Raw genomic sequence first — 9,033 nt, 5'->3', positions numbered from 1 at the left:
ATAGGGGTGAAAGCGAAAGGGCGGACCGGAAAGTTTGCCATGGCTGCAGCACTAGGGCTCACTGGAGTTGGGGTTTTTGGAACAGATGAGAATAGAGGAAGAACAGAGGCGACAGGGGAGGCGCATGCAACTGGGTGGACTATGCTGGATTGGGGGCCCGGGGCGATGGAATTGACCGCGGTGGGGGCAGGGAGTCGTATCGACATGCAATGGGCGGAAGCCACGTCACAAGTATTTGGGATTTTCTGTTTCACTTGCCACACCCGTCCCCGATTTTTACCGTGTATATCCTGTTTTTTACCGTGTATATCTCAATTTTCAGGCAGCAGAATATCATGCCGTTCCACCGTATCTTTGGGCCGCCAGATAAATCTTGGCCCAATAGAACCGCCACGGCAAAGAACATGGCCCAAAAGACCACAAACCCTACACCTCTTAAGGCCGGGACAACTGGTAGCAGAATGCCCACTATGGTTACACACTATGCATATAGGTTTCATATGGCCCAATATGCATGCATTAGGCAACTCATACTGATAGTCAGAACAGAGGCACTGATCAATAGGTTGAATACAGCGTTGATAGAAAATACCTGGGCAATCTGCAATAATATGTCGATGTGTTGCTTAATTTCTATATATAAGTTGACATATGTGTTTGGTTGTGATATTGAATCTATATGGTTTACCACTACTTTAGAATAGAACCTGGATCCAACTCAATCTCTATTGTTGATTGTTGTTTCATTGCTTAGCTATTACGGTTTACATTGTTGGTTTGTCTATCTTATGGAACACTTACTTTTGAATTGCTATATAGTAGATGTGTATGTTTGACTGCTAGTAACCATTATAAATATTTAGATTCTACTTAAATCTCTATTCTTGGTTAACTTTTACCTTCATCATGCCATGTTGGGATTGTGTAGTTAAAATTCATACGATGGTTCCTTTTCATGTGTTGATGCTTGCTTTTGTTATATAGTTAGCTGAGATGTGTAGTAGGTACTACTGGTGGTTCGTAGTATAGTTCATATCAAAACTTTAGTCTTGATCAGAAACCATTCCTTATGTGTGTCAACCTAAACCATGTCACTTCATTGAATCCTATATCTTACCTCCCTATCATGCTATCTCCTTTTGGAATCACCATCTGATCAATATCTTTCTATCCATCCACTCTTATTGTTGTTTTGGATGTTATTTGGAATTTATTGCTTTGGTATCTATTTGTCTTCATATTGCTATCGTTACAACGAGTAGGGAGTGACGTTGTTGGACAAGGACAAAACATGTTACTAAAGAAGGACTCGACAATGAAGGCATGCCTCCTTCTTTGATCATATATTTATCCTATGTTTACAAAATTGCATTGTGTTTTATGGTTACTATATGCATGCTATTTTAATTCTCGTAGCTAGCGTTTCGATTGACACATTACCTTGATCCACTTGTCGCCTATTCATTTGACACCTGAGTAGAATTATAGTATTCTGGTAGAGTAGAAATGCTTAGCCATGCTCATCACCCTATAGGTGCTTCGTTGAATGATCTATGGATCATTGACACTTGGAACATATTGCTGAGCTCGCTGAGATAGGTCGGTTGGCCCTTGTTGACCTTCTTTATCCTCTTCTACTCTGGGTGAAACTTACGATCCGAATACTGGCGCGGGCGATAGCTGAATCAAGGATTGAAGGAGCGATTGGTTGCCATTCACAAGTTGAAGGGGGCAATCAGTCGTCCATGCCGCATGAGGCCTAATAAGTCTTGGATTTGAAGATTGTGATAACCGTACATCCACATGCTATATGGGCACTGGCTTGGTTAATTTGTTAGTTCACTCTTATTGTCATCATCGCCGTACCGCAGATGGGATAGCTGCCTTGCGAGGTGTATCCTCGACACAAAAGGGGGTCCCGGACTGTGAACTGTGGTTACTTCCATGTTAAAACCTAGTGGGCTTGGCACAGTAAGTTTGGTCTAATGAAATACCTCGTCACAATCTCCCTGCCGAAATACCAAATGGTGTACTACTCTAGTGACGGCTAGTGGCAACAAGTCGGGATTGTGTCTTGTGGGTAAAGTGTACAACCTCTGCGGAGTGTAAAACTATTCGAATAGTCATGCCAGGGTCATGGACGACACATGAATCTTTCTTGACATACAGGACCTGTCTTGCTTATTTCCTCTTTGCCCCTATTCTTGAAACCTATGAAGGACGTGAGTTGATCGAGGATCCTCACTTTGAAGAAAGTTATTCTTGAGATAAATCAATGTTTTCACCAAAACTGCTTTTATCCAACTGCTATATTTTTCAAACAAAATTAGCTTTATGCAAATGAGCCATATAGCCTTCCTTTGAAACCACATATAGCTAGTAGGACCTTCCCCGAGGGAGGCATGTTGAGTATGTAATGTACTCATGGCAATAATTTTGTTGACAACAGAGTTCCATGAAGAAGAAGGTGATGACCACAACTACTATGGCGATCCATTGGAGTGAGGTCACGTGGACTACATCGACTGCCTGTGCCTGAGATGGAGTTGCTACGCATTGTACTTTCCGCTATTTTTTGATTGTAATAAATGTCATGAGACATTTCACTAGGTATGTCTTGTGACAAATATATTACTTATATTGTTTTTACGTATTCTGTAATGATACCAATTCACTGTGTTGTCAATAATGATCCTGGGGTTGACAATTAAACACAGGAGGATCTAGAAGTAAATTCCTGGTTCTCACATCAGCTTTTAACCTCATGCCTAACTTACAAGTCCTTTACTTTTCGCGCCCACCCTGCATTAACATGCCCTAGGCTGGGAGGGATGGGCGGGACAGACTCATGTCCACCACCATTGTGGTAGGAATGGCGGTCTCCGACTGTGGAGGTGTGATGTCTACTACACAACTAGTTCTTGTAGACTCGTGTTGGGCCTCCAAGCGTGGTGTTCTGTAGGACAGTAGTAATTTTCCCTCAAGTGGATGACCTAAGGTTTATCAATCCGTGGGAGGCGTGGGATGAAATGGTCTCTCTCAAACAGCCCTGCAACCAAATAATAAAAAGTCCCTTGTGTCCCCAACACACCAAATACAATGGTAATTTGTATAGGTGCACTAGTTCGGCAAAGAGATGGTGATACAAGCGTAGTAAGGATAGTAGATTTTGATTTTTGTAATACGAACAATAAAAAACAGCAAGGTAGAAATTGATAAAATGGAGCAGAAACGATATTGCAATGCTTGAAAATGGAGCCTAGGGTCCGTACTTTCGCTAGTGCAATCCCTCAACAATGCTAATATAATTGGATCGTATAACCTTCCCTCAACGTGCGATGAAGAATCACTCCAAAGTTCCTATCTAGCAGAGAACATAAGAAGAAATTGTTTGTAGGGTACGAAACCACCTCAAAGCTATTCTTTCCGAACAATCTATCCTAGGGTTCGTACTAAAATAACACCAAGCTATTATTTTTGATTGATCTAACCAAGAGTTTGTACTAAAATAACACCATATGATACACATCAACCAACTCTAATGTCACCTAGATACTCCAATGTGACCGCGAGTATCCGTGAGTTGATTATGCGATGTGCATCAAACAATTTCAAATTCATAATACTCAATCCAACACAAAGAACCTCAAGGAGTGCCCCAAGGTTTCTACCGGAAAAAACAAAGATGAGAACGTGCATCAATCCCTATGCATAGATACCCCAATGTCACCTCGGGAATCCATGAGTTCAGTGCCAAAACACATATCAAGTGAATCAATATGATACTGAAGTAAATATGCATTAGAGGTAATAATAAAGTTGTTATTTTATATTTCCTTATATAATGATAAATGCTTATTATTCATGCTAGAATTGTATTAACTGGAAACTTGATACATGTGTGGATACATAGACAAAACATAGTGTCCCTAGTAAGCCTCTACTAGACTAGCTCGTTAATCAAAGATGGTTAAGTTTCCTAACCATAGACATGTGTTGTCATTTGATGGACGGGATCACATCATTAGGAGAATGATATGATGGACAAGACCCATCTGTTAGCTTAGCATATTGATCATTCAGTTTTATTGCTATTGCTTTCTTCATGTCATATACATATTCCTTTGACTATGAGATTATGCAACCCCCAAATATCGGAGGAATACCTTGTGTGTTATCAAACGTCACAACGTAAATGGGTGATTATAAAGATGCTCTACAGGTATCTCCGAAGGTGTTTTGTTGGGTTCGCGCAGATCGAGATTAGGATTTGTCACTCCGAGTATCGGAGAGGTATCTCTGGGCCCTCTTGGTAATGCACATCATAATAAGCCTTGCAAGCATTGTGACTAATGAGTTAGTTATGGGATGATGCATTACGGAACGAGTAAACAGACTTGTTGGTAACGACATTGAACTAGGTATGAGCATACCGACGATCGAATCTCGGGTAAGTAACATGCCGATGACAAAGGGAATAATGTATGTTGTCATAAAGGTTCGACCGATAAAGATCTTCGTAGAATATGTGGGAAAAAATATGAGCATCCAGGTTCCGCTATTGGTTTTTGACCGGAGAGGTGTCTTGGTCATGTCTACATAGTTCTCAAACCCGCAGGGTCCGCACGCTTAACATTCGATGATGATTTGTATTATGAGTTATGTGTTTTGGTGACCGAAGATTGTTCGGAGTCTCGGATGAGATGACAGACATGACGAGGAGTCTCGAAATGGTTGAGAGGTAAATAATGATATATTGTATGATAGTATTCGGACACCGGAAGTGTTCCGGAGTGCATCGGATACATATCGGTGTACCGGGGGGGGGGGGTTACCGGAACTCCCCTGGGAAGATATGGGCCCTATGGGCCATAGGAGGGAGGCAAGGCAGCCCACAAGGGTAGTGACCCCCCTCCCCAAGGGAGGAGTCCAAATTGGACTAGGGGAGGGGCCGCGGCCCCCCTTTCCTTCTCCTTCTCCCTCTCCTTCCCCCTTTCCCCCTCTGGTAAAAGGAAGGGGGCTGAACTGGACTAGGAGTCCAAGTGGGACTCCCCCCACTTGGAGCGCCCCTAGGGCCGGCTCCTACCCTCTCCCTCCTTTATATACGGGGGCGGCGGGCACCTCTAAGGCACACCAAGTGTTCTTAGCCGTGTGTGGTGCCCCCTCCACCGTTTACTCCTCCGGTCATATTGTCGTAGTGCTTAGGCGAAGCCCTGCGCGGATCACTTCACTATCACCCTCACCATGCCGTCGTGCTGACGAAACTCTCCCTTGACACTTTGCTAGATCAAGAGTTCGAGGGACATCATCGAGCTGAAAGTGTGCAGAACTCGAAGGTGTCGTACATTCGGTGCTTGATCGGTTGATCGAGAAGACGTTCGACTACATTAAACGCATTAAGCTAAAGCTTCCTCTTTCGGTCTACGAGGGTACATGGACACACTCTCCCCCTCTCATTGCTATGCATCTCCTAGATAGATCTTGCGTGATCATAGGAAATTTTTTGAAATTGCATGCTACGTTCCCCAACAGTGGCATCCGAGCCAGGTCTATGCGTAGATGACATGCACGAGTAGAACACAAAGAGTTGTGGGTGATGATAGTCATACTGCTTACCACCAATGTCTTATTTTTATTCGACGGTATTGTTGGATGAAGCGGCCCGGACCAACCTTACATGACTGCATTCATGAGACCAGTTCAACTGACAGACATGCAACTTGTTTTGCATAAAGGTGGCTGGCGGGTGTCTGTTTCTCCAACTTTAGTTGAATCGAATTTGACTACGGCTGGTCCTTGTTGAAGGTTAAAACAGCAAACTTGACGAAAACATCATTGTGGTTTTGATGCGTAGGTAAGAAAGGTTCTTGCTAGAAGCCCGTAATAGCCACGTAAAACTTGCAACAACAAAGTAGAGGACGTTTAACTTGTTTTTGCAGGGCATGTTGTGATGTGATATGGTCAAGACATGATGTGATATACATTGTTGTATGAGATGATCATGTTTTGTAAAAGTTATCGGCAACTGGCAGGAGCCTTATGGATGTCGCTTTATTGTATGAGATGCACACGCCATGTAATTGCTTTACTTTATCACTATGCATTAGCAATAGTTGTAGAAGCAATAGTTGGCGAGACGACCACGACGCTACGATGGAGATCAATGTGTCGAGCCGATGACGATGGAGATCATGACGGTGCTTTGGAGATGGAGATCAAAAGCACAAGATGATGATGGTCATATCATGTCACATATTTTGATTGCATGTGATGTTTATCTTTTGAGCTCTTTTAGGGTGATTGGCGAGTTACAACTCGTAATTTCGTGTAACTCCACCTTCAATTTTTTCTGACAGTCACATCTGGAAAATCAATTAAAGAATTATTTTTTGGTCAAAAGGGTAGAATAGTAAAGTTCCTCCGATCCGTCCTGCAAGAGAATTAGCTCCCCGTTCCCCATGCAAATCGTTGTGTTTCTCATCGCATAGCCGTCGCCGCCATTTTCGCCGTTTCGATCGAGAGATCCCGCGGTGGCCCCGATCGAGGGCAAGCAGCAGTGGTCCGCCTCCCTAGTTTCGACCTGCTCCTGCCACCAGGGGGTTCCGCCCCAACGCGAGGATCCACTGCAGCGCGCCCCACTGCAGCGCCTCCCTCCGTCAAGCAGTCGGCGACACCCATCAATGTCGGCGAGCAATCCCTAGATAGGTACCTTTCCCTCCCCCCCTGACTAGTCAGACAGTCTCCACCTGTATGAGGAATTAAACTGCTGCAAATCCGTATTTGAGCAGCCGGCCACCTTATGTAGTGCATCTAGGAATCCTTGATCCCTAGCAGATTCTGAAATTTGAACTTTAGTCCAAAGTTGCAGCATGATTTAGTGTGCATGGTTCTGCACATACAGATTCTAGGTGATTTTTAAACTGTTTGTGTGATTCATTTTCACATTTAGTATCCCTTGGACAAAATTATTTGCTGCATTCAAGATTACTGCTTTTGACATTTGTGTATGACATAAAAATTTATGGATGCGCTATGATCTTGTGCAGAAGAGTCAGATTAGTCATAATGTGGCCAAGTTCAAATTTGTTTCCCTAGATCTACTTCTTTGTTGGGCCTTGCAGTTGGCCAATATATAAGATGCAGGTCTGAACACTTGTTCTGCTCATATCCTGGTCTACAGTTACGATGTTGAGTTATGGGCATTGGTACATGGAGTGAGTCAAATATTCTATTTCCGTTTTCTGTATTTTGTTAACCGACTTCAGAGGGAAGAATGCTACTGCTGAGGAAGTAGTCAAGCCTTATACTCCAACTACACTGCATTCTGATATTGGATACTTTGAGCTTGTTTTAAAGGTAATTTATCATAAACATGCCCCACTGAATGTGTCTTATCATTGATTCTGATCGTAAAAAGACTATGTGACCACTTGACTAGAATAATTAGCTTCATTGTACACCATATTATTAATTCACTTCTGAAGATATGCTGCAGCCAAATAGTTCTGTTAGAACATGACCAACCATCGACAGTTATGAGCTATTATATCATGTCAACTACTGTATTATGATTGGTTGCCATGAAAAGCAATGCACGGATTTTAAATACTACTCATCTAGTACCGTATAAGCGGTGCATAGAATTGTCTATTGGATGGCACAATATGTACAATTTTTTAGCTAGCATAAATCTGAATCCTGTAAAACGGTGCATAGAACTGACCTAGCATGCTTAATTTACACAACATCTAAATCATGAGCTTACGAAGCTGCTGTTTTGGAGTTGTGTGCCGTAATATGAGTAGTAAATTTGTGAACCTGCTATGTAATGTTCAGGTTCCAGCAAGAAAATTTGTGGGCCACGATCCTGAACCTCCTCTGCTTTCTCTAAAATAGGGTTGCCATGTGAAGAAAAAGGATATGTGGGAGCTTTTGGATGGACAAAGACTCCATCAAGGAAGAGAAGAGAGCTGCATTTCCTTACATGCAATTCTAGTAACTATCTTTGTTGCAACTTGTAGAGTGTACCTGCAGAAAAAACTTGTAGAGTGTGATGGATTAATTATGATGCTATGTAATCAGAGTACGTACCCTATCATATGTATCATGACTATTACGACCAAGGTCTGCGTTATGTGAAGAAGACTCCCATTTATATGTTTATTAGTGATATTGTGTTGTGCTTGCTCTACTACTTCTGTACATTATTTGTGGAATTAGTCTTATGTAGCACTATTTCAACTGGAGTTGGTCGAGTCCTCCTGCTCATTTTTTATGCAAATGAACTTGTCACCCGAAATGCTTGTATAGAAGGAGAACTGGAGACTCCATGTTTGGGCCTATCATAATCTTGTTGATAGGTGATCATTTCAGTACTGGCTTGTCATGTACTGACCCTGAACTCTAAAACTGATTCAATCAATGTGCTATCTGATTGGTTATACCCAGGTACATGTACAACTATATGATGGAAAATATGCATTTGACAAATTGTACCAAAATTTTTAGCTAATACTCTTTGCTTGTCTCATGAAATGTGCATGTGCAAATTTGCATCAATCCAAAATGTAGTGACATTCGTATTAAAACTGGTCGTTTAATTGATGTTATGAACATAACACTGGTTTGGACTAGTGCAGCATATGAATACAAAAATAGTAAAAGCTAGAATTTAGTGTGTGGGCATCAAAGGAACCTTTCATCTAAAAATTGAGCAACAACTCAAAGTTGAAAGCCTATTATTGTAAACATAGTCTCACAATTGTCACTTCAATGAAGTGACTATTCGTTCGAAAATAATGTAAACACTACTTGGGACAATAATTCAGCACGGAAAAGCTCGCCTGTATCCCCACTTGCGTGGCCAGAGCGCCCGAAAAAGCTAGCCCAGTAGTGGCCAATGCGCCATTTTCCCTTCTACCGGAGCCCCCAAGCACCCCCAGTGCACTGGGTTCGTCCTGGGATCGCCGGGCCAAAAAATGGGCCGAACTGGCGGAAATCGGCGCCCTGGGGGCGACTAGGGGGATTTTTTGG

The sequence above is a fragment of the Triticum dicoccoides genome, chromosome 1B (assembly GCF_002162155.2).
Source record: "Triticum dicoccoides isolate Atlit2015 ecotype Zavitan chromosome 1B, WEW_v2.0, whole genome shotgun sequence".
NCBI classification, from domain to species: domain Eukaryota; kingdom Viridiplantae; phylum Streptophyta; class Magnoliopsida; order Poales; family Poaceae; genus Triticum; species Triticum dicoccoides.
This window is presented reverse-complemented; position numbering follows the sequence as displayed.